The sequence below is a fragment of the Thunnus albacares genome, chromosome 10 (assembly GCF_914725855.1).
Source record: "Thunnus albacares chromosome 10, fThuAlb1.1, whole genome shotgun sequence".
NCBI lineage: Eukaryota > Metazoa > Chordata > Actinopteri > Scombriformes > Scombridae > Thunnus > Thunnus albacares.
Window position 1 is genome coordinate 13,318,897 of NC_058115.1, and position 25,139 is coordinate 13,344,035.

The 25,139-nt window shown below is 39.4% G+C and overlaps 1 long non-coding RNA gene across 1 annotated transcript; it reads left to right on the forward strand.

Annotated features, from left to right (window-relative positions):
• Positions 1-19,160: 19,160 nt before the first annotated feature.
• On the forward strand, positions 19,161-20,888 carry LOC122990600. The gene is made up of 2 exons (XR_006405417.1): positions 19,161-20,250; positions 20,384-20,888. It is a non-coding gene; the product is annotated as an uncharacterized LOC122990600 (long non-coding RNA).
• Positions 20,889-25,139: the final 4,251 nt, after the last annotated feature.

Here is a 25,139-nt window from a genome sequence, read left to right on the forward strand (position 1 = left end):
GTACTTAATCTGTTTATACAAATCTATTGTAGCAGATTGTTTTATTATAAACCATATGGGGGAACCTTATCTTCATCTGTTAACTTCCTCATCTTGAAAGATTTTGTCTCAGATAACAAAACTGTCTTGTTCGATATTGCCCTTCAAGTAGCTGCTCCTTCCCCAAAATGTGCATCCTTAATGAGAGATCTGCTGATAATTTTTCCTCTGTTTTCCCTACTCAGTGTAGTAGCTTAACTCAGTTTCATCATATAAATGACTTGGTTGATCAGTTTAATGTTTTATGTCCATCAGTTTTAGATTATATTGCTCCCATTAGGGCAAGGTCAAGGTGCCAGTCAAATCCATCACCTTGGGTAAGTGATGATACTCATCATCTGAAAAGAGAATGTAGAAGAGCAGAACAAGGGTGGGAGAGAATTAACCTTTAAGTCCACCCCCTTCATGTCAGAGAGTTACATATTTACTTACGTATTTTACAAACCTCATAGCTGCAAAAAAGTATAACTCTAGAATTCTGTTTAGCACCATTGATCAACTTGTAAACCCTGCTCCTTCAACTGTTTCAGCCTGCTCTGTTGAACACTGTGATAAGTTCTTAGCTTATTTTGATGAGAATGTTAAGGGTATCAAAGCCTCTATAATGCCCCCTACCTCATGTATAACTCCAGACGTCTCCCCCACATTGCTGAGTGAATTTACCCCCATTGCTCTGAATAATATGCTTGATATTGTGTCACAAATACACTTATCCTCCTGTGGCCAAAGAGGTATTAGAAGTCATTGCCCCTTGTCTTCTGGCCTCCAGTTTGTTCCCAGACTATTTCAAAGAAGTCTGTATTCAGCCCCTTTTAAAGAAACCTGGTCTTGATCCAATGCTTCCTCATAATTACAGATCAATCTCTAAATTACCCTTTGTCTCAAAAAATCGTTGAAAAGGCTATTGCTAAATAACTACTGGACATAATGGAAGCTAATGACATTCTTGACCCATTTCAATCTGGTTTTCGCCAGCTGCATAGTACTGAAACTGCTCTGCTGAAAGTCACTAATGATATGCATTATGAATACAGATTCTGGTCATCACTCCATTTTAGTATTGTTAGACCTGTCTGCCACCTTTGACATTATTGATCATACCATCTTGCTGGATAGATTAAAGCCCCAGGTTGGCATAGATGGAACTGCCCTCAGATGGTTTTCCTCATATCTTACAGAGAGATCTTTCAGTGTGGCTACTGATGATGATCATCGGCTCATATGTCGTGTGGGGTCCCACAAGGTTTAATCCTTGGTCCCATTTTGTTCAGCTTGTATATGCTCCCCCTTGGTGATATTATTTGTCAGGTTAAGCTTGTTTCCTTCCACTGTTATGCAGATGACAACCAGCTTTATGTGTCATGTGAATCTGGCACCCTCTTATATTTCTGAACAGATAGCCCAGAACTCTGCACCAATATTACTCAAATCTTCTGAAAAACTGCTCTTAAGGGTCCCACAGTCCAGGCTGAAAACAAAGGGGGACTGAGCTTTTACCATTTTAGCTCCAACACAATGGAATCGCCTCACTGTCAGGTCAGCTGAGTCTGTACCACATTTTAAAAAAAACTTTTAAAAATCCACTTGTATAGGCTGGCGTTTTTATTAGCTTGTTGCTCTGCAATTGCTATTGGTTTTATTTGTCTTTTAATTTTCTATTGGTTGTTTATATTGCTTTTATTGTTGAGTGTCTGTTTTTGTTTTATAATTGTATTTTTACTTGCTGTTTTCATGCTGTGTAGTGCTGTTTTGAATAGTGCTATATAAATATCATTTACTTACTTATCTACAGCAATCAATAATGTATCCTATTACAGTAAGTAGTAATTTTATGATGCATAAAGAGGATTTAGAATCTTTCCTCTTCAAAGGATTACATAACAATCAAATGGGCACGATAGATGGATCTGGCACATGCTCAAATACACACACACACTCACACACAGTAAACCTTGTTGTCTAAATCTGGTGTAGGATACTGTGCTGAAAGTTAACATTTGAGAAAAGAAAGCAAGAGAACACCGAGGTTTCAAACTAAATCAGTCATTCATGCATGGCAGAGTGCTATTTACGTGAGGACATGTTCTGCATAATACCACATTTAGTGTGTCCAATTACATTAAATGTTCATATAGGGCTGCATCCTTCCTTCAGGGTTATAGAAATCTAGAGGTGGGAGGGGTGTTGGGGGGGTGTAAAGGGGTTATTCAGTGAAGCCACTTCTCTATTTTCCTCAAAGAGTCTGAATCCATTAAAAATTTAAATTAGTCTTCTCTGAAGAGAATAAATGTACGCCCTCACAATCGCGGTATCCATGCTGTAGCTTTGTGTGTGAGCCTGAGTGTGTGCATGTGTGTGTGAGTGTGTGCATGTGGAGCGTTGGAAAGAATCTCTCTTACACTAATAACTCTCCGTAGGTAGCTCTAGGTGAGCGTACTCATGCATGAGTACACACACACACACACACACACACACACACACACAAAACATGTCGTGTGCATGCTCACAGACCTGTGGGCTGAAAGCTGCTGCCCCCGAAACAGTCTGCAGATGAATATAAACCCTGTCTGTGTGCTTTTCAAAACAATTCAGTTACACAAGCAATCAGTCTGATTGAAACGCAAAGTGACATAGTGAAGTTCAGCTACAAATCAGTGCTTTTTGTTCAAGTTGTAGCTACTGTTTGTACATAGATATGTTGTAATGACAGTGGATTCTGGCAGGGATTTATGCAAGAAAGCAAGATAATCTGCAGGGGAATTGACTAAGTTAGTAGCATACTGAATCTACATTCTCCTCTGCTCTGCACTATAATACAAAACCTGCTGTAATTGAACATACGGTGGATACATGTGGGAAAGTATTCAGATGAAATTTTAAAGGTTATGGCATTTTTACCTGCATTTGACAGCTGACAGAGACAGAAAAACATGTAGTTCACAGCCAGACTCAGCCCAGGGATTACATGATACATGTCTGGGCTCATAGAATGCACTGTAGTCTGTTCATTTATATGCTATACAGTACTTGGCAACTGCAAGTAGATACAGTAAAGATTAAGCCTGAGAGTCCTTGAAAATACACTTTTAAATCTCAGATATTTCTGTATAATATTAAATATTCAAGCAGGACTGTATAGGTGGAGTTTGATCAGATTTTATTGAAAATGCAGGCAACATCACCAGGCAACCAACCGTACAAATGTCAAGAGCTTTGATTCTAATGTTGCTAAATCCATGATTGATTCATGGAAGTATATAACTTCCCACCCACTTCAAAGCAGTGAGAAAAACAAGGACAAAAACACGAAATACAGAAATCTCTCTTGTGAAATAACCCACACTGTTCTCACTTTGGCAAAAAACAGTGAAATTTTTGGTAGGAAGCTGATCCCCTCCTCAGTTTTACAGACATTATAAACAACATTAAGCTTGAAAAACATTCAGTTAATATCTTCAGTTCCTGTGAAACACAACACATGCAAAACTCACAATCTATTTGTGTGTGTGTGTATAAAGTATCATTGTGATTCAAGCTACAATTATGCACATGCACTTCTACATCTTTTCTCATAAACATATAATTCTCTGTAGGTGTGATTTGTTTCTAATCATACTTTCACACATGGACTCACAAAACTTTTTGCGTTAACACATGTATGGATGTACAAATGTGATTCTTATATCCTAATACACAGATGCACACTTGTATGGCTGAATGTTTCAGTTCACATGGAAGTGCTAATTTTACACTACACCTTTAAAACCTTAAAGTATTGTATAATAATAGGTATTAATGGGAATCATCTCTATAGCGTACTTAACTATATACTTACTAGGGGTGTGCCCGAATACAAATACGTTATTCAGCAAAGCACAAATATTGGGTTTTTTATGAATATTTGTTTCATACAAATATTTTAAAAATGATTTGTTTTCAGGAAGAAAAAAAAAAGTCAAATACCAGCACGCAGGTCAATTACATTGCTATCTCACTCTCTGTCCTCTGCTCCGCTGTTACATCTGTCAGCAGGTCTCAATCAGGGGAGTCACATCTATCTGCTACATGATACACATTTCCTAATTTGGACATCACTCCTGGAGTTGGGGGTGTTCCCCAGAGATAAAGCTGAGGTACTGACACAAGCGAAGTGCTCCCAAGGGACTCTCCATAACCTGTTGTTCCACGTCTCCTTTCCACAAAGTTATGTTGTAAAAAATAGGCAATAAATGAAAAGTGCAAAGCAATAAGCACCTTTGAAGTTCTTCCTTACATGTTACATGGTGTGATGTCTCTGTGTTATGGGTGTATAAATAGGCAACATTAGAAATCAGTCTGCAATGAGACAATGGGTAAAGTTTTAGCTCAGTAGTCAGCGCAGTCGTCTATGATCTGGGAGACTCCAGTTAGAAACCCGGTTAGGGGACCTCCTTCATGAGGTAGTTTATTCATGAACACTGGTAACACTTTAATTTTCTAAAATTAAAAGCACGATAAAAACAAAAACAGGATTTTTAAGACCCTTTCCACTTTTATTTGAATACAAATACAAATACAAATAATTTTGTTGTTTCAACAAATATAGATAAAAATACAAATACTGGGCCCTCCTGCACATCCCTAATACTTACTTGCTCTTCAGTATGTGTCCAGTGGGACTGTAGTTCTGCACTAGTTTTACAACCAGAACTTTTTAAATCACCGTAAAACTCTGGTTCTGTGGTTAAGACCAGGCTCTGAACCTGACAGGTTTGTAGTTTGAGTCTAATCAATGTTTCTTTTTTTAATATTTGTATTGAAGGAAAAGTCATTTTAACCAATGTCTTCATGAAACACACACACACACACATCTGCACATCTGTAGCACTCACAGTATGTCAAAGTGTTTCATTCTCACACCTTTGAAGTGAAGCCCTGTATTATGAGGAGAGGTTTTATCTTCGGTTTGCACCGCTTGAGGGAAGGAGCAGCACACACATCAAAGAACATCAGATCCCTCTCAAATCTCCACAGAAAGACAATAACAGAAGATTGAGATGAATCCCACACATTCAAATGAGTGTGGATTCTTCTAATTGTATGACACTTTTAAAATGGGACAGTAATGGGTATAACTGATTTGTCTTTGAAAAATGTAGAGGACACAATCAGCCAGGTGAATCCAGATTTCACTTGTTCAATTTGTTCCTTTTGAAAATAATTACAGTAAACATAAAACTAATTGCTGTTGCAATTTGTGTTATTTTAATGACAATTTATGAAAGTGTCAGTGTCAAAGTGGGGACGGTTGAGTGAAACATTTCAGCATGTAATCAGTTTCTACCAGCACAGATGCTGGTATTTCACACCTGTTGGGTTCCTCTTTATCTATTAATGCATTTTATCAGTTTTTATATGTTCATTTCTGTAAATGTATGTAAACAACAGACAGAGAAACCCAGTCTAGGATCTGCATATAGCCGAAATGGAGCACACAGTGTTGGCGGGATTAAACACACAGAGTAATTTTAATTGCAAAACTGTGTAAAACAATTACTGTTGAAAAAAAACATACACAATTGAAAACAATTAATCTTAAAGCAAGAAATATGTAGGGTTGACTGCAATCTTATTGAATCATTGTCATAATTGAATTGAATTAAATTGAAAAATACTAGGGACAATACGATAATCCCAAAGCTCCCATTAATCAAGATCAGTTTTGCAATATAATGCAAAATCATGTGCTAAACTTCCTTTAAGCTATTTAGAAAATTGATTTTGCTTGTTTAATTATTATTTTCTCATTTCCCCTGTGGGAAACCCAGTTGAATACTAAACACATGAGTGGTATGTTTTTCTGCTTCTTGACTTGACTGATTGCCACAAATTTGTATGGTAATCATGATGGTAAATGTGTGTCAGTGTGCAGAACATGTGACCCTAATCATTCCTTGTGTGGTGGAAGAAACTGTTTCGTATGAAGCTGCAGCAGTGTGAGCAGTATGTCAAAGTCCTCTTCTGTATAACTGGTTCAATTTTGTGTTACAGCAATGGGTTGTATTGTTAAAAATAGAACAAACACAACTATCTGCTGTAAAACTCGTCTTCCTGCTTGTTACTGTTTATGTAACTGATACTGCATCTGTTTGATCTTCTGAACACAAATCTCTATCAACTCAAAGCTGCAAAAACTAGACAGAAATACTTATGTTTCATTTCAGACTTATAAAAAGGTATTAAAAAAGTGATACTTTGTGAGCCAGGCAGCAGAGCCACTGGAAGGCTGTGATTTAAAGAAATATGAAAGAACTGTACGGCAGTGTGCTGAGCTCTCTGTTGATATCGTGGTTTCACTTCACAGAGTTATATGTGGTTTAAGAGTGAAGCAGTTCATTTTCGGACAGCTTGTTAGTGAATGCCCCACATTCCCTGATAATAATTATTAGTGTCCTCAGAGGCAACACCTGTGAGACAATTAAAATATTATCAGAGGAGGCTTCTTAAAGCTTGAGCCAAAGTGAAGCAGGATTGTTGTTGTATATTGGATGACTGAAAAGCTATTCATGCATTCATACTACTTGTTTTAAACCTCCTTTCAAAATATGTGAAATGTGCTGTCAGGCTCTACTTTCTAACACTTCTAGGAGGTTGTTTCTTCCTCTGCAGGTGGAAAAAAATAAGATCATCAATCATCTTCAACTGCACATCCTTATGTGCCTCTCTTTTCTTGTCTCAGTCCGTTTCTCTGACTTGCATCAGACTCCAGGAATGTATTGCTTCTTTTTTATCTTGATCAGACTCTTTCATTTTCTGCATATTATCTGAAGACAGATGATTCACTTCTCTATCCAAATTGTCCTGGATATGCAATAGGCACTGGAGAATGGAGAAGGTGTTGAAGGTAACAAAGCCAGAAGCAGGAAAAAGATGACTGTTTTTATGGTTAATCTTAAGGCTTAGATAAGATCCTGCTTGTCCCTTTGCTTTTGGCTAAAAATCTTGTGCCTGGAAAATGTGAACTTAAGATGAACTTTAAGAGGAACATTTATAATTGTATTCAGTTGGCTTTATGGTTTGAAGAGTCTGAACATTATTCTCAAATAAATCAAAGTTAAAAATAAAAAATAAAAAAATCAGCAAAGTTTCTAAAATGACAACAATGATATAAACAAAACAAAAAACTAATATTTTGCACTGTCATGTGAACCGGATTTTAAGAGGAAGACGAAGAGTAAGAAACAACACAACAGGACCAGAGAGGGAGAGAGGTCGGAGATCAGGGTGATGGAGAGTGAAAGAGAGAGAGAGAGAGAGTAAGAGAAATCCATTAAATTCTGTTGAAATATTAAGTAAATATATCTATCTGTTTTCAAATACTTCTCCCATTTCTTTGGTGAAAGACCTACTGTACTGAAAGATTTAGTTCATTCTGGATTTCCACATGTGTGGACATGAAGTACGGACTACGAGAGAGACTCCTGATGGCTCTTCGGTGCAGCCTACCTCAAAGATCTCTTAATTTCTCCTGCAGTAACGTCATCTCTGCCACACAGCTTCTCCCTCTGTGTATAGCCCCTCCCCTCCGGCTATTTTTCTAAAATTGTCCTCACCTGCAAAATGTAGTTTTTCTTTCTATAGTACATTTTAAATCTTTATTTGTTTGCTGTTGACAAATGAAAAGTGCTGAAAAGCAAGACCAATAAGATAATAACCTCAGAAGAAAAAGAGCTGGGCTGCTGGCTGAACCTGCAGAAAACACTGCAGTCATCTGTTTTCTACATGGCTGCAGTAAGACTTACAGACACACACTCAGGTGGACAAGATGGGATTTTGGTGATACCTAACCATGAAATGTTACTGATATTTTGAAGCAGACTTTGGAGTGCCGCTGTGACAGAGAAGAGAACATGAAACTGTAGTTAATAATGTAATTAGCTTTATGGCCCTTGGCTATGTTTGTACCCTGTGAAAAAAAAAGTCATCAACATGATCCTTGTGCTAATGATTGTGCTTTTACTTCGTGCATGTGTGTGCTTGTGTGAAAAGCATACATATATCTGCGTCTGTATGTGTGTGTGTCTGTCATAGGCTACTTTCTGACTTAAGACCAGTTGGGGACAAAAGCTGTGTCCCCAGTTGGTGAAGCGCTGATTTTTGGGTCAGTGGTTAAGGTGAGGAGAAGGTTAAGTCTCCAGTAAATGAAAGTAAGTTTATGTAATGTCCCCAAAAGTGACAATGGTCTGGTATGTGTGTATGTGTGTGTGTGTGTGTGTGTGTGTGTGTGTGTGTGTGTGTGTGTGTGTGCGCGTGCGCGCATGCATCTGTGTGTGAAAATGCAAATGATTTCCCCCAACCACTGCACACATCTCCCAAATGATGCATGACCCTGAACATTTTCAGCAATGGCTGATGCTCAACTGTGGACTTCCATTTTTGGCTTGAGAGATTTTGAAGTTTGAAGTGAGATTTTGTTCCAAGGGTGTTTACTGTAAGTTCATTTCCTTCTCCATGTGTTAAAGTGGATTGCGACAATATGTACATCTCAAAATGAACACAGTGTCAGGGAAAAAGGTACATGATGAGGAACAAGACATAGGCCGCATTCAGACTGACTTTGGCCCTGACTGAAAAAACACAGCCCCCTGTTCATTTGAATGGGGCCTGTCCGTATACGCAGGAAACACTGAGGAAAAAAATGCAGGGTCATCTAGCAAAGAAGTTAAACCTGGCTCAATTTTTGCAGGACTACAATGCAACATCACCTGACAATGCCCTGTATTGGCCAATCAGTTATATGCAAGTGACATATAACATTCCTTGTAGATTGCTTTACAACGAGAATGTTGTATTTCTACCGTTTACCTCGCAAATGTTGTGAGAAAAGATAAAATGATTGTCACTGTCATAACTCTCCAGAGTTGTAAACCTTCAAATTTGCGGATCTGTTTCTCAAGCTGGACTTCCTTAATTGTATTTCATTGAAGCAACACAGCCTCTTGTGTTGTTTTAACGCAGGGCTGTTTTCTGTCTGGATGCCCACTAAGCCTCTACACCCACAGCTAAATGCTAACACGCTCACGATGACAACATGCTGATGTTTAGCAAGTATAATGCTTAACATGTTAACCGTCTAAGTTTAGTGTGTTAGCGTGTGAACATTTACTAGTTGGCACTAAACAAAAAGTGCATCTGAGTCTGATAGGAATGTCATTATAGTTAACATCTAGTCATAAACCAAAGACAAAAATCTTGTTATAGCGCAAACATATCTTGCAAGTTATTTTTGCATTTGCTGCAAGTGTTTTCCTCTTACTTTTCCCAGTTGATAGTTTGGGATCCTGGCCAAGTTAACTAAAGAATTCACACTGCACTGCTCTTCTGTGGAGCACTACCGTAATTTTCAGAAACGTGCTGGCACAAAAGACCAATTAATATGCATGTTGTTACTCAGATATTTATCGCCCCAGTAACACTGCCAGTTTATTACTGTGGTTGTTTGGTTTTTTTAATTTTTTTTCTCATGTGTGTCGTGAGGTCTGGCTTCCAGCTTGGCCAGATTGCCCCGCGGATACAGCACCAGAAACAGCTGGTTGTCAAGGGTTGCCACGAGAGCAAGTGAGCAAGCAAGTGATCTATCTATCTATCTATCTATCTATCTATCTATCTATCTATCTATCTATCTATCTATCTATCTATCTATCTATCTATCCATCTGTCTGTCTGTCTGTCTGTCTGTTTGTCTGTCTATCTGCCCAAGCTTTAGAAATACAAATGGTTTCCATAGGAACTAAATTGAATTGTTGGATGAGGGTTACAGTGTTGGGATGTAGTCATTGGTTGTTGTAGTTGACAAAAAGGAACCCTTTCTGTAATATTTCAGCAATACACTGTTAACTCCAGTCAGTAAACGCCATGTTTCTGAAATCATAAAATACTATTCTGTAAAGGTCAAAAAAAGCTTTCTAACAAGATTCCTAGGATGTAATTCAATTTCAGATTGCACTCAGTCCTTTACAAATGTAGAAAGAGTAAAAATATTACATAACCAAAGAGAAATAAGGTTTTAGTAAGAAACATTGTAATCATGGTTATCATACACCAAAATTAGAACATCAATGAGATTATTTTGTGAAATATGTGTATTTGCTTTCTTGCTAAGACGATACATACCACTGTCATCTCTGTTCTTTATGTCCTTTAACATCCCTTAGCATAAATACTGGAAGCTGGGGAAAACAACTAGTTTAAATCTGTATACTATCACCTCTAAAGCTCACTAATTAACATGTTGAATCTCGTTAGTTTAGTCCATACAAAAACCAAAATGTAAAAACATGTTTCTCAAAACTATTCTTATCAGAGCCCTGAAAAAAATGGAAATTTTAACATTTACATGTCCAACTGGCAATCTGCTCTTCTCTGCAAACTCCATCTGCTGATGGAGCTTATGTGATACAATCAAAAGTTCCACAACAGCTACATAAGCTGATGGATTTTGAGGTGAGACTGTTTTATCAACTGCTGTTTCCAAGGTCATGAATGCACTTTGAACTTCAAGAAAACTTATGATTAAACCTGCATTAACTGATTTTTTGGCCACTTGGGGGGAGTGGAAGTTGTGAATACAACATTGACATATCATCACCTTTTAAATTGATAAAACAGCAGCCTGCGTGGCTGAATATGACACTGTGAGAGCAGTGAGAGTAAACCAAAGCAGTAAAGTTACGGGCCGCACAGCTAAACGATGAGCTGAAACTTGCTATAATGCTCCGTAAAGCCGAGGGGAGATGCAGAGTCTCTGATAACTCTCTGTTGGTTCATCATAAAAGTGACGCCTCTGTCATACACATTGTCATTTGATACATTGCTATTATAAAAAAAAATAGATTATAGCCGTTTTAAAGAAATACGCTGGTATTATTTTGTCTTTTCATCATCAACAACAAAATCCCTGAAGAAACCAAAACCAACAATGAATTCAATAACAATTAAATTCTACTCACAGTATTGTCTGTGTAGCCACAGCTTTATGGATCTGTGCCACTGAGGTCTATAAAACACATAAGAATTAACATTGCATTGATTGACACATTGATTCCTTCATTATGATAATCACGGCCAGTATAATGCAGCTTTACATGACTCCACGACTACGATTTTTGATCTCAGGATCACAGCTTTGTACTGAGCTGTCCCTGTACTCAGGGATGTGGTGCCATTTTACATTGCTGAAAGGAATAATCTACGCTGCTTATGACAATTATGATTAAACACTTGCCACCAAAATGTAAGTGTGGTTCTCTGGTGTGCTTTTAATAGTTTTTGAACAACAATAGAGGTCAACTATGCAGCAGAACTTGCAGGATCAGTTAATTGGTGGATTTGGTCTTTTCATAAGATTTGTTGATACAGTAATAATACAAATAGATTAAATCAGCCTTATGCTTTGACTTCTCTCCACATCCACCATCTCACTCGTGCAGAGCTATAAAGGCTGGACGAAAATCATTTAGCTTAACAAGACTGAATATGGAGATCAGTGCTTAGATTTAAAACTAACTCCAGCGGGGGAAAGCAGTTGGTGTGAGTCTGTGCATTCATGTGTACGACTGAGAGTGCTCACGTGTCTTGCAACAGAGCTATCCACTCGTGCTTAACTATCAGAGTAAAGTGTTTGTGAGACTGAAATAATGCGTGTTGTTTTCCCTCATTTAAATGCCCTCCACTGTAATTGGTGTAATCTGTAGGTTTTATCGAGTGCCAAGTCTGTTTTTATAATGTGCTTTTATGTGCCTCTGCAGAGCTGCCAGCCTCTGCCAACTGCCTCTTCTTACATGTGCATTAGACCTCACCACTGTGATGCTGATTGGATTTTGAAAGCATGTCCAGGCTTGGTTTTGCTCTGTGGTAGTCCTGTTATTCAGGACATCTCAATGAGCCATATTATGAGAGGTTGGTATCTGTTTGTGCGCTTGAGCAAAGGCGGGCACCACAAGTTGTATTAATTTGTTCTACCCAAGAACCCTGAGGCTGTTCTGCTTTCCCCAATGACTAAGCAGAAGTTCTCAGAGAAGATAAAATAGCAGCATGTGAAAGTACAATGTACAGCAAGGTCACAGAAATCATTTCAGGGCTGTAATGTCTGATCATTCATTATACATTTATAACCACAGTATCAGCATATTAATAATTAAATGTCATTTCTGAAGCTGAAGTCATATAATGACTTTTCCTCAAGTCCAATGATGCCTGTGCATATATTTACAAGTATCAAAAAACTCCCACAATCAACCTACACATGCAATTTCTGCAAAAGAACACGTAATCAAGCTCAGACATCCACTCCATCAAATGTCAGCCTAACCAGGGTCGGGCTGAGTGGCATCTAGATAGATGTTGCAATATGGCTTTTAAAATCAACCTCTAAATCAGCCACCATCCACTCTGAAGCACACTTTGTAATGGAAAATATTGATATTTTTTGGCATATGCTGAATGGACCGCCTCTAGAATTAATCATGGCATTGAAGAGAGTGCTCTCCTCCTCTGACCGCCTGCCTCTGTGTTTTACCTGTCTCCTTCTCTCCAATTTCCCATGTCCAGTGTATCTATAACTTGCCCAGCCACATGATGAGATCAGAGAAGCCTGGTCATCTAAGTAATGGCTTTCCTTCTGTTGATTCCTCCTGGGTCCATAGCCCTGCATTCAGTGATGTATGCTCCATGCAATGGCACTGGACAGCTCATCTCTCTCAGCCACAGGCACCTCTGAATAAGCACATCCACCATGGGCCAATCTCTGAACTGCACTTTGGGACTGCTACTGCCCCTGTCATTGACACAGAAGAGGAAAAGCTCTATAACCATTTTAGAGTCATGTAATGAGGCTTGAGAGTATTAGTGGAGGGTTGAAGGGAGAGATCTTCCATGGGCAGAGGTTGTAAACTGACCTTTTCCTTTTTCTGCAGGGGCAGCCACAAAAATTCTCAAAGCTGCAATGGCAACATCAGATCTTTAGTAATATGACAGCGCTATGTAACATTTTCAGTGTTCATTTTCACTTATATCCTCTGTATGAACTTCTCACAGCTCCAACATGTGTTTCATCAGTGTGCAACTGTTCAGTCTAATTATGCAGCAAATCACAGTTTCCCTCTCTGTCACCAGGCTTCTACCCCAACTTCCACCCTGCTTGGCTTGGTGTAGCACCACACATACACCCATGGGCTCCTCTTGCACTCCTGCTAAGCACCCTCTCTGCAAACTCCTTTATGGCATTTCTTCAACATAAGCACTCTCAGCTACCCTGCCACACCATGAAATATAGCCTTTAGACTTTAATTGAAAAACTGGCCAAATGTGGAGTGTGGGATGAATATATGAATTACAAATGAATCACTGAGGAAAAGCAAAGCCAAATGGTCACCCCCTAAAATGGCAGAAGCCCACAGGATATGGCACTCACATAAATTATATGAAATGCCACGGACTTTCAGTCTCTCTGTCTGTCTCTCTTTTCCCCTCTCCTCCGACCTCCCTGCTGTACCCTCTCTATTCCCACTGACATTCCCCAGACATCTGATGGATATCGGACCATGTCCTCCAGGAGACATGTTCCATTATCATGCTGCCACAGTGCTCATCCACATCTCCCCTCTAATCAATGGCCATGCAGCACAGCAGCGCAGCAGGCTCACACAAACAAGACAAACACCAAAACCCTCAGTAAATAATCAAACCAATAGGTGAACATGGATAAGAATTAAATGAGCTGAGTGATCTACATCGCTGACCACACATAGCTGATTCTTTCACATCTGTGCAGATCAATAGAGATGGAAATCCAGCAGAGCAGCCCCAGCTGTGCTGCCTCTTACCTGCGTGTCTCTGTGGTGGTCCTTCTCTCTGTGGCTGTGGTTGATGAAGACCCTCGGTCTACACAGCCATGCCCTCCTATATGGGCATGCATCTGTGGGGCAGATCAGAGGTCTGCTGTGTAGCTGTCAGGCTGGAGAAGAGAAGGGATCAAGGATCAGACAGTCCTCCCGACTGGCAGCCCCTTCTAGCGCATCTCCTTGTGTCTCCCGCTCTCCCGGGTCATTCCAGCCAGCCCCTCAGCAACCGCAGAGCCAGGGAGCGAGCGTTCAGGGGGGGATGGGAGGTGCTTAGAGGACTGAAGCGGACATGGAACGGCGAGCAGAGCACCTCCTCCTCCTACATGTCTGACTGTAGCCAGTGGACATACTATAGCTGGAGTCTCCGTCCACCCCTCGTTTTCCCCCTACGCGCGCGTCTGTGTGTTTTTGTGTGTTTGCGCGTCAGTGCTGGCTCCACTCTGCGCTGTGTGTGTGTGTATGTGTGTGTGTGTGAAAACAGTCTCTTACCTCACTGTTAATACTGCCTGCAGCCGGTGATGCTGAGGCAGTGTGAAAGAGAGAGAGAAAGAGCAGGAGTGTGAGCGCAGAGGTAAAGAGAGATAGAGAGAGAGGAGTGTGTGTGTGTGTGTGTGTGTGTGTGTATGTGTGTGTGGAAGCGGGGGAGGGAGAATGGCAAGGGAGAATATAGGAAAGGCTTTTTTTCCTCTTTCTCCATCTATCTGTATCAATCAATCAGGGATACATGGCAAGAGCTGAGTTAATGAGTCATCCATATCCATACGCATGTCTGCTGTCTGTGTGTGTGTGTAACACAGAAAGATAGAAACAAACAGAGCGAGATGTATGCAAGCAGAGCACACAATAACTATTCGTGTTTTGCATATTTTGTATGTTTACAGTGTGCAAATACATTCCTGTGAGTCATTTGTATACTAATGAGCATGTGTGAAATAAATAACTGAGAACTTCATAGCCTGCTCGGTGCTCACATATACACAGCCAAACATACACAGAAGAGAAGCACACCTAAATAGCAGTTGAAGATCCCCTACAGCTATCAGTATATCAACAAACCTGAGAACCTACACCCTTAGCAGGCTACCTGCCTCCCTGAATGCCCAGGGGAATGATATATCACACCTCAACACTGCAGAGGATCCTCCAGTGAGGAGAGGAGAGGAGAGGAGGAGAATAAATATAAAAGTCCCTGCAGTGAGACATCCCTCCAAAAAGAACTGAAAGGAAGGTGGGTCATTTGATTAGAGAGAGAATCAGAAAAGGAAAGGAAAGACAACTAGAAAGACAAGAGGTGAAATGTTGAGGCTCGGTTTCACTGACAACGTACTCTGTTTTGTTCTCTGAGCATGCTGTCTGTTCTGCTTTGACTGCCTCAAGAATTAAAGGGAGAGGCAGAAAAGGATAAAATGGAGAAGAATGAAGATCAGGAGATAGGAAGAAAGGCTTTTGAAATTGACGGAGAGAGAAATAGAGAGAGAGACAGAGAGAAAAGGAAACAGGCACTAAGACTTCTTCTCATCTGATAAAAAAGCAGGGATATTTAAAAAGCACAGGAGGAGCATACTTAACAACCTCTTCATCTTTCTTTCTTGCAAAGATAAAGAAAGATAGATGTTTTCTTTATCTTTGCATCCTAGTTAGTTATACTTCTTCAGCAGAATCCATCTCTTCTCCTCTCTATGTCTGGCTTTCAATTAAGTGAGCCTTCAGTTCAGTTTGAAACCAGGGTTCATGTAGAACCAGCACTGAAAAACAGCGGTTACCCTGTCAACGTGACAAAAAAGGCAATTGACAGTCTCCCAGCATCTCTGTGAAGTGAAAATGTCTAGACAGACAGACAGACAGATATACTCTTTAAGCAGTGGAAAGAAGACTCCTTGCAGGATCTTCGGGCCTGCAGACACCTGAACTCGGAGCATTATGTGACTAGACTAACAGGACAGACTATATAGGTTGTAACTCCAATACAGTGCAACACTCCACACCAACTTTCCATCTATGCTCTCTTGACAATCCACAGCCTTCTGTGCTACAGAAACATATACTCCCCTAGAAATGGTGAATTTGGTGAATTTAGTACCTGCTAAGTCAAATTATGGAAACAACATGTAACATCTTGGATGGGAGGAAATGATTAACAATAGTTTAAACTTAATTCACATTATGCCCATGTAATTCATCCCACAGCAGAGCTTAGTGTAGCCTTACTGAATGCAGACCTGATCCTTCAGGGGAAACAGGTCTGTACTGAACTGGGGTCTGTTTTCAAAAGCAATTCCTGATGCTTGACTGTGTCAATCTAACTCTGTAATCTGCTGCTAAATCAGGCTTTAGCAATGAGCTGAGGCAACCTCATGGAGAAGAATCAGCCTCATGGAGTGTGTGTGGGGGTAATTATGCATGAGGAAGACGGTTAGTACTGTGTTGGATGTTGGCAGAGGACTAACAGATGGTAATTCTCTCTTGCTCGTGCACTCCTGGCAGACCTCTGGATTAGAAATGCACTGGTACCTACATTTCACTCACACATATCACCTTCTTTCACACATACAGATGTATTACAGCAGTCATAAAGGTCTACTATACAAATCCAGTCACATGAAGCAGGATAATGCAACTTATAGAGTGCAACTAGTCACTTTATTAATTAAATAATTAAACAATTGTGACAAATAATTAATTGTAATTATAAACCATTAACTTATGCTTTATAGAGGATGTTATGAGCCATTAAAAAGAACAACCTTTGGGGTGCAGGTTGTGAAAAAATCCCTTTGGTGTTTAGTCATAATAAAGGCTCATGGGTTTATTATTATTGCTATTATTAATAATAAAAGATCCTTTCAGTAATCATAATCTGCTGTTAATAAGTTTGTGAAGTTGATTAATAGAACCCAAGTGCAGAGAAGACATCACAGGCATAATTTTAGAAAACATTATAGTTCATCTTACATTATAAAAAAAACATTATATACTATAAGTGAATATGAGACAATATTCTTTTTCCGGAATATAAGTCTGCAAAAGTATAGGGGTAGTATTATATCTAAGGACCAGAGAATTACATATTCACAACACACTGATTATCAGGTGTGATACCGGCTCCTGCAGAGAGTGTTGCACTGGGTTGTTTGTACCGTTAATGTTGGCAGGCTTTCTTCAAGTCCCTTCATATTGTGTGTAAAAGAGTTAGTCAGCCATGAAAGTGTTTAGGATGCATCTCCTGGTGACCAAATTATCTGTCAAGCAGCCTAGAATTACCAATGTCACAAACACATCAAGATGCAGTGCTCAAAATGATAAAAAGTCTGAAATATGCTAATTGCCAGAGAAAATAATTGTGGCTGCTTCCAAGAGTCTGATAAGGAAGAGTGTGTGTGTATGTGACTGATAAACACTAGCTACACTTGAAAACATATTTGGACAAGTACACAGATGTGGAATTTATATTATGACCTTAGGAAAACCTTTCCAAGAGGACTAGTCTGAAGTGTTTGTTATCTTCAAAAGGTCTTTTTCCAAAAAAAGGTGTTGGAAAAGGGGATTGGGGGGAGTCATCTTATTTCATTTATGCTATAGTAAGCTTTACAGGTGAGGTAAATGATGAGGCTTATCAGTCAAGACAAACTAATGGTCATTGGTCCCTGCAAGCGGGATTCCAGCCCACTGACCAAAATGTTAGCAGATTGAATAAAAAGCAAGGGGGAAAGTGCTACTTGGATCTCACAGTGATGAAACACAAAGCATGTGCTCATGATGCATGGGTAGGCAAAATACTGTCCACAGTTAAGTGGCCACAATATTAATTACTTATGGACATTGTTAATAAATGGATTTTGGTCCAAATGCCTAAAACCATTTCCTAGAAGATAAGTAGCCAAAGTGGAGGGGTCTACCTGCTAAATTAAAGAGCTAGCTAAAAAGACAAAGCAAGTGTGTTGCTGGAAGAGGATAAATACCATACAGAGAGATTATTCACAACTTGGCAACCAAAATGTTGTTCTCATTAATGGTGCATTACTGATCTATTAAGCATAAGCAAACTATTTATTAACCATTAGAATGCAGGAGTTTTGAGCGTCATACAGCCCCTGCAAAATGACTAATTTCACTATTAGAACCATTCGGTCCAATCACATAAGAGCTGCGCGATTTATTTACTTTATCCCCATTCAAGTTAGCAGAGAGCTAACCGGAAGTTAGCTGGCTCAGCCAGTGGAAGTCTCTGGTGCACATGCTCTGGCCATAGTGCATGCACAGTATGCATTCATCCAGCCAGTGCGAGAATGTCAAACCCAACACCAGATTAAGAACTCCAGTATACTGTGAAATATAGAAAGATTTATCTAGCGGTGATAGGCTTAATCAGCATTGTGTGGACTCATTTGGCAAGGGCTTGAATATAACGGACATTCATTTATATGTAAAAGTTCTGCACTGCAGGTTTAAGTCCAACTGAAATTAAATTGCCTTTTTTTGTCTACTACAGCACACATATCTTCGCTGTAAAACCCTTGTCCTGTGTTCTCCTTTGAGAAAAATAATCTGAAACCAAAAGGGAGAAATTTATATTTGAAATTGTTTGATTTCATAATTGTGCGCTGTTTTACATTATTTTGATTAAATGCTGTTCCGCTATTCGCTTACATAAGCTGGAGATCTTATTTTGATACAGCAAATCAAATCTTGCATAAAGCGATAATGATAAGTTCTATCATAGGCAGAGCGGACAGTCACACTGAGCCTGTTAGCAGCCGGCTACACAACAAAAGAGCCACAGACTCTGAACAACAACCCACATTAGCTTTTCTGCTAAAGTCTCCTTCTTATTTAACTTATAAACATGAGCACACGTCTTGTCTTGCACCTTAGCTTGCCACCAAACAAACATTCACTGGAGAAAAGTGCACCTCTAACGTCAGTTAGTAGCTTGATAGCTAATTAGCTGCTCAGTTGCAACACATTAAACCGCATGTAAACAAATGTCATTTTGGACCCATTAGATGCTGGTTTGGTCATTGCTTTTCAAAATCCCTGTTAGCAACATACTGTCTGTCCATGACTTTTAACAGCAGTTTGTTTATTTTATCTTGGTTCTGTACAGTGTAGCCTTAGCCTGCAACCTAATCGAACAAGCCTCCTGCCCAGCCATCTGAGACAAAAGGGAGCATTTTCAATCTATTTCAAATGCCTTTTTTCTTCATTCAAATTATACAAAATCAACAATACATTTAAAAAAACATGTTGACATTATTTTGACTGCAAAGAAAGATGATTAAATGTGATTTCAGTTAGACCTTAAATCTTTTCAGAGGATTCCCTATTATGAAGTGGCATTGTTACTTCTCATATGCTAGATTAAAAAGCGTGCAAATGATGAACACATACATTTTGGATTTTTAATTTGCATCCAATAAATCTAATTAACCAGGACGGGGCTGCCATTACTGTCAGATCACAGACTCTGTTCAGTGTCACTCTTGCTAACACTCACTAATACACACAGGTGCACACAGATACATACAGACAGCTGAAATCCTAACAAATCCAAAGTTCTGTTAGCGGTGACCTTGCCCGAGAGGCTCTAACAGCAGCTTGCATGGGGAAGGTGCTGATTGTGATCATAAGACTTGAAAGTCTTTGATCTCTACAGCATGGAGGCTTAACAGTCAATTAACCCTTTTTCCTCTCTGATCCCTGTGGTTTACAATGCTGTGTAACCCATGTATACACAGCATACACACAGACGCTCCACTGCAAGATAATGACTCCATCACCTTCAGCAGTCAAATTTGCATTGCAGATTTACTGTATGTACACACGTCAGTCTTCCTCATCCTCCTCATCATTTTCAGGGGTCACACAGCACTGAATTTCATGAGTGGCTGAGCAATGAAAACAGAATGAGAAATTAGACAGTTAATATCCACATTGACTTCAGGCTGACCTGACATGACACCCAGCTATACTGCCTAATGACATATTGACTGACTGTTTTGATTATATTGAAGACAAAAGCCTGAAGTTAAAACATACAGGCTAAAGACCATAAAAAAGAAAAAGAAAAAACAACTCAGTCATCTTTTTTCCATTCTGGTAGATTTAAAATGATTTAAAAGATCATAGCCTAGCCCTTGTGTTTTCCTTGTGTTTTTCCTCTCAGTCTGTCTGTGTGTGTGGTGTAGGCGTGTTTGTTCTCTGGCTCTCTCTCCCTCCACACCTGCTGCTTAGTATGGAATCAGCTCACCTGCCTGTCATCAAGCCATCATCACTCCACTACAAGGAGATTGCACAGACAGCCAGTCCCTGCCGAATTGCCATGCCATTCACGGTTTGTCTTCCTGTTTGTTTTCCTGTCTGCTTTGCCTGCAAAATAGTTTATTTGCCTTCCTGCCTAGTCTGCTAGCTAGTTAGTTTGGTTGCCTGCCTGCAGCTTGCCTTACACCTGTTCTCTCTGTCTCCAGGAATACCTGCCTGCTTGCCCGCCAAGTCAGCTCTCATCCTAGAAATTGGACATTTCTCAGATTCTTCCCCCTCACCTCAGCCCTAACATCAGCCAGCCTCCATCTCACCATCTGTACCTGCTCAAGCAAATGAAGACTTATTCACTTATTTCACCATTACCTACTAGTACAGTGTTTGCATTTGGGTTCACCTGCTCAATCCCACATGACAAGAGAAAGCATTTGTGGAAGAAATCTTATGCATGAAAGGCTTGCTGATATACAGTTCTTATATACAGTAATATAATTCTGCGCTTCAAAAAGCCTATTTAGTTTCCTCTCATTTCCAAGGGAAATTTTGCACTTTATTAAATGGCAACCTCTCACTCTTGAGATCATTCACATGTGTGATGGGAGCTGCCATGAGTAGTTAGTACCTGTAGTAACAGACCAATTCATTAATAATTGTTTTGAAGTTGACATTTTCACTGCAAAAGGTCCAATTAAATAAATCAGTGTACTTTTGTCTCAATCGATTTCTTACTCTCAAACGAAAAACAGGGCTTTCTTTAAAAATGGTTTTGTCAGTCTGTTTGAAAAAAATGGATATCAAAGCATTTTCTGACACAAAATAGAATTTGTAGAAAAAGGCCTGAAATTCTGTTTTTTTTTTATTTGCGAGTTTAATTTTTCTTGATATGGAACCTCCTATCTAGATTAATGTTAACCCTAACCCTTCAATGTTACTAACAACAGCTACAACATTGGCAGTTTAGTTATTCAAAGGCTGTGTTCAGTCTATAAATAAGCACAGAATAAGTGCAAGACAACAGTGGTCTGCCTACAATATGCAGGGTAATCTCCTGACTGTTTTATCAAACTTAATAGCCTATCCACGCACATGTAAATTCTCAAAATCTAAACTTTTCATTGGCTGCAAAATGATTGCACATCCTCTGTTGATCAAGTCCACTATTCTGTCAGCAGTAGCTTAATCCTGTGGCCAAATGAATAATCAAAGCTAGCATAGCACCTGGGCCTACAACAGCACATCTCGAGGGCTCTACCTACCTATTATAAAAGTTGTTGGTGGCGTGTTGTTGGCTTGAAATTCCATAGGAGAGTTATTATTACACTATTACACTAATAGAAGTGTGGAATAGGTCTGGCTAGGCACAGTCTGTTATTGACTATTTGGTTGAAAATATGCCTACTGACAAAAAGCTGCAAACAATAATTTTCCGGTCACAAGAAATAGAAACCTTGAAGCCTACATATTAACAGCACATAGGCTATGGTTTTGGAAATATTAACTGAATATGATAAATGTCCTCATATGGACACAGATGCTATTGACAGCCAATAGTTGCCCACAATAGTCTAATCGCCCTATGATCATAGTTACTTTAATCTCATCAGACAGATCTGCCAAAATGGAAAGGTCCAACCATTAAAAATATCGATCCCTGACCACAAAATAAGTAATTCGGCTATAATGTATGCTAGTTTTTTTTTTTTTATCACTGTTATGTTGGGGTGGCAAGTAAGGAGTGTAGAAGTGAGAGCTTGGGACCACATGTCTTGTGTTTGACTCGGTAACCTTCAATCAGCATTCTGTGAACCTGTTTGGCAAGGGCTTGAATGCAACGGACACTCATTTATTTATTCATATAAAGGTCTGCATTGCAGGTTTAACTATACACTTCTTATTTGGGTTTTATTATCCAATCAGTGATGTAAAGTAGAGATTTTATAGAAACAAAATAATCACACTTGAGTAATAAACTTGATACTGGTTAACTGTGTGTATGAAGGGGGGGGGCATTAAGCTAGGGGCACGCAGTGCACCCCTCGGTGCCGACACGGATTTTCTTGCCCCAACCTGCTGCTACTCTGGCTAAAAATCATAGCTAAAAATACTTACATAAATTCTTCACCTTTTGATAACAACTATCATTTAAAATTGCCCCTATTTCGCATTTTGTAGTAATGGAAACTGGATGTTTCACTCACTAAATGAAAATCCATAATAAGGAAACAAAATTACACAAAATTACATTCTCAGGACAAAATTAAATTGTAAAAGGCTCTATTTCCATTTTTAAAACATTGTTACAAACATTGACAATTAAAAAAAGCCCGTTTTTCATTTTCCAATTTTCATTTCAGAATAGGAAATCAGAAAAAAGGCCTGTGAAGGTACACAGATTTAAATAGATACAGAAAAGTAGTAAAATGTAATGAATTTATTTATTTATTATTTATTTTTCTCTTGGATCAAAGGCATAAATATGCATATAGAAACTTGGTTCATGTCCTGAATGCCAAAAAGAGACAAACTTAATAATCAGATGGTCATGATGACAAAGCATGATGTTCACATCCGAGGTTTGTATGTGCTGGGGTCATACGTATGTACGTTATTTCTCCTCACACTGATTATGATCATGTCTTCCCAGTTAATTTTCTGACAATATTGCTGTCTCATTTGTTGTAATTTTTCCAGTGCTCCTGTGTTCAATTCAGTTTTGTTCAGTTAAATTCAAATTAATTCATTATTGTATAATTTGGTGAGTGAAATTTGGTTGGCAGCCAGAATTCACAATAACAACATTACACATTATAAGCATATCAAAGCATGTAACTCCTGACCACAACAAAAAGTCAAACAACAAGGCTCAACAACAGAGGGAACAACCTGGAAAGCTGTGAATGTTATTGGCCTTCCTCACCGCATGCATCTACAGTATGTGATTTCTGTAGTCCACACCTGTAATCTTAAAGCGAATTTTCACCAGGCTACACAGTGTGCTTTTATTTTTTATGTTGAAAGCACAAAAATGGGGTGCAAAGAAAAAAATAATAATTTGTGTTGTGTTGGAGCACGGTGCTTCCCAGCAGGTTCAATCCAAGCCTTCACAATCCCAGCAAGACAAAAAGGACAATCATGCAGTGATGTGTGTGTGAGTGTGTGTGTGTGTGTCTGTGTGTTTCTGTTTTAGGCTAAACCAATTGTGCTGTACTAAAGTGATAAAAGCATATGGCTAAGGGCATTGCCCTTTGAAAAACAGGAGCGTCGATCCATGCTGTCCACATTAACAGACAATACAAGATAGTTCTTACAGCTCTTTGTCCTGGCATATCAAGGACTTAGCTGTTATTATCATGGGAATGAGTCTAAAAATAGCCTCTGGGACTCCAACCAGTCAAAGAGCAGCACATTAGACAGAGAGACACAGAGCAGGCATGTTAGTGCAGAACCTTGAGCTCCTGGGATTTTGGGTCCCAGATCAATTTGAGGCTCTTTTTGAACCTACACAAAACAATCTTGCACCCCCTCCCTTTTGTGAGAACAACAAGAGGTCTGCTTATTACTGATTAAAATTTGCACTCTTGCAGAGCTGAATTCTGTACACTGAAGCATGATAAATGCTGGCTAAACTTTCTGTCAGATGTCATATGAGCTGTAGGAGTCTGAAGAAAAACCTGCAGAGGCCTGTGTAACAGCACAGTATGATAGACTGCATAGGGTGTGACCCCCTAAAATGTCTCCTATTGGATAATGTGATAAAGACTGTCACATCCTGCCAGGACTTTCTGTTGTGTTTGGATTCTTTGTGTTTTTGTTCTTTTGGGTTTTCTGTGTCACACTTATATTGCATGGTTATTTGGTTGAGCTTGTTTATGTTATTTGACTTTGGGAGACTTTCTTGCATTTTTGGTTGGATTGTGTTGTGTGTTCTGGGATTTGGTTTTCTCTGTGTGTTTCCCCTTGTGTGTTCCTTCACTCCTCATGTGTTCATGTACTCGTCCTCTCACCTGTCCTGCATTACCCTTGTTAGCCCTGCCTTGCTCCTAGTGTCTTCCTCAGTCTATCAGCTCCCAGTCTGCCCTTGTGTTGTGTCACTTGTTCCTTGTCTGATTATTTTAGTTCCTGTTGTATTTTGAAATGTTTTCTCCTTGTGTTTTGTTACCTTTACTTCCTGTGTTTTCCCACCTCAGTTGAATGCCTCATGTGTTTCACCTGTGTCTTGTTTCACTCACCTGTGTTCAGATTGTAATCAGACCCTGTGTATTTAAGTCCTGTTCTCAGTTCAGTTTTTGTCGAGTCGTCTGCGGTTAGTGTTCCTTGTTCCTGAGTATCAGTGTCTTTTGAGTTTCAATAAATATTTCTGCATCTGGTCCTGCCGTCTTCTGCATTTGGGTCCACCTGCTCCACTCACTTCATGACAAAGACAGATTGATAGCCTCCGGTTTTGTCATGAGCATGCAATTGAGGGTTTCCCATTTTACTATGTATTTCCACCTTTAAAACATCAGACTTAAAATAAAAACTACATTGAATTTAGTTGGGAGAGTGCAAACAAAAGCAAACTACCTCACAAGCTCCAACAACACGAGCTAACACAAGCTTAACCAGAGAGCTAGCTACAATGGCCGCCTCCACAAACAACCACAGCAAGCCCCATGAGAATGGCACTAGTGCTATTACAATGGACCAACTAATGATGGAGCTGGAATTCAAGCTATACATCATAAATCCATCATTGACCATAACTAATATTTTTCTTTCTAATGGGCATGATCAAACAGGTGAAAAAGTTGGCAGCATTCATAAAACCATCCTTTCCCTCCATGAAAGTGGCAAAAGCACAAATCAGTGGATGCAAAACAATGTGACTTTACTACTAGACCACTGTGTTGAAATGTAGAGACACTTCGTAGGTCGCCATGGGATGGGCCCACAAATGTTATGGACCCAGGCTTAATCACATGA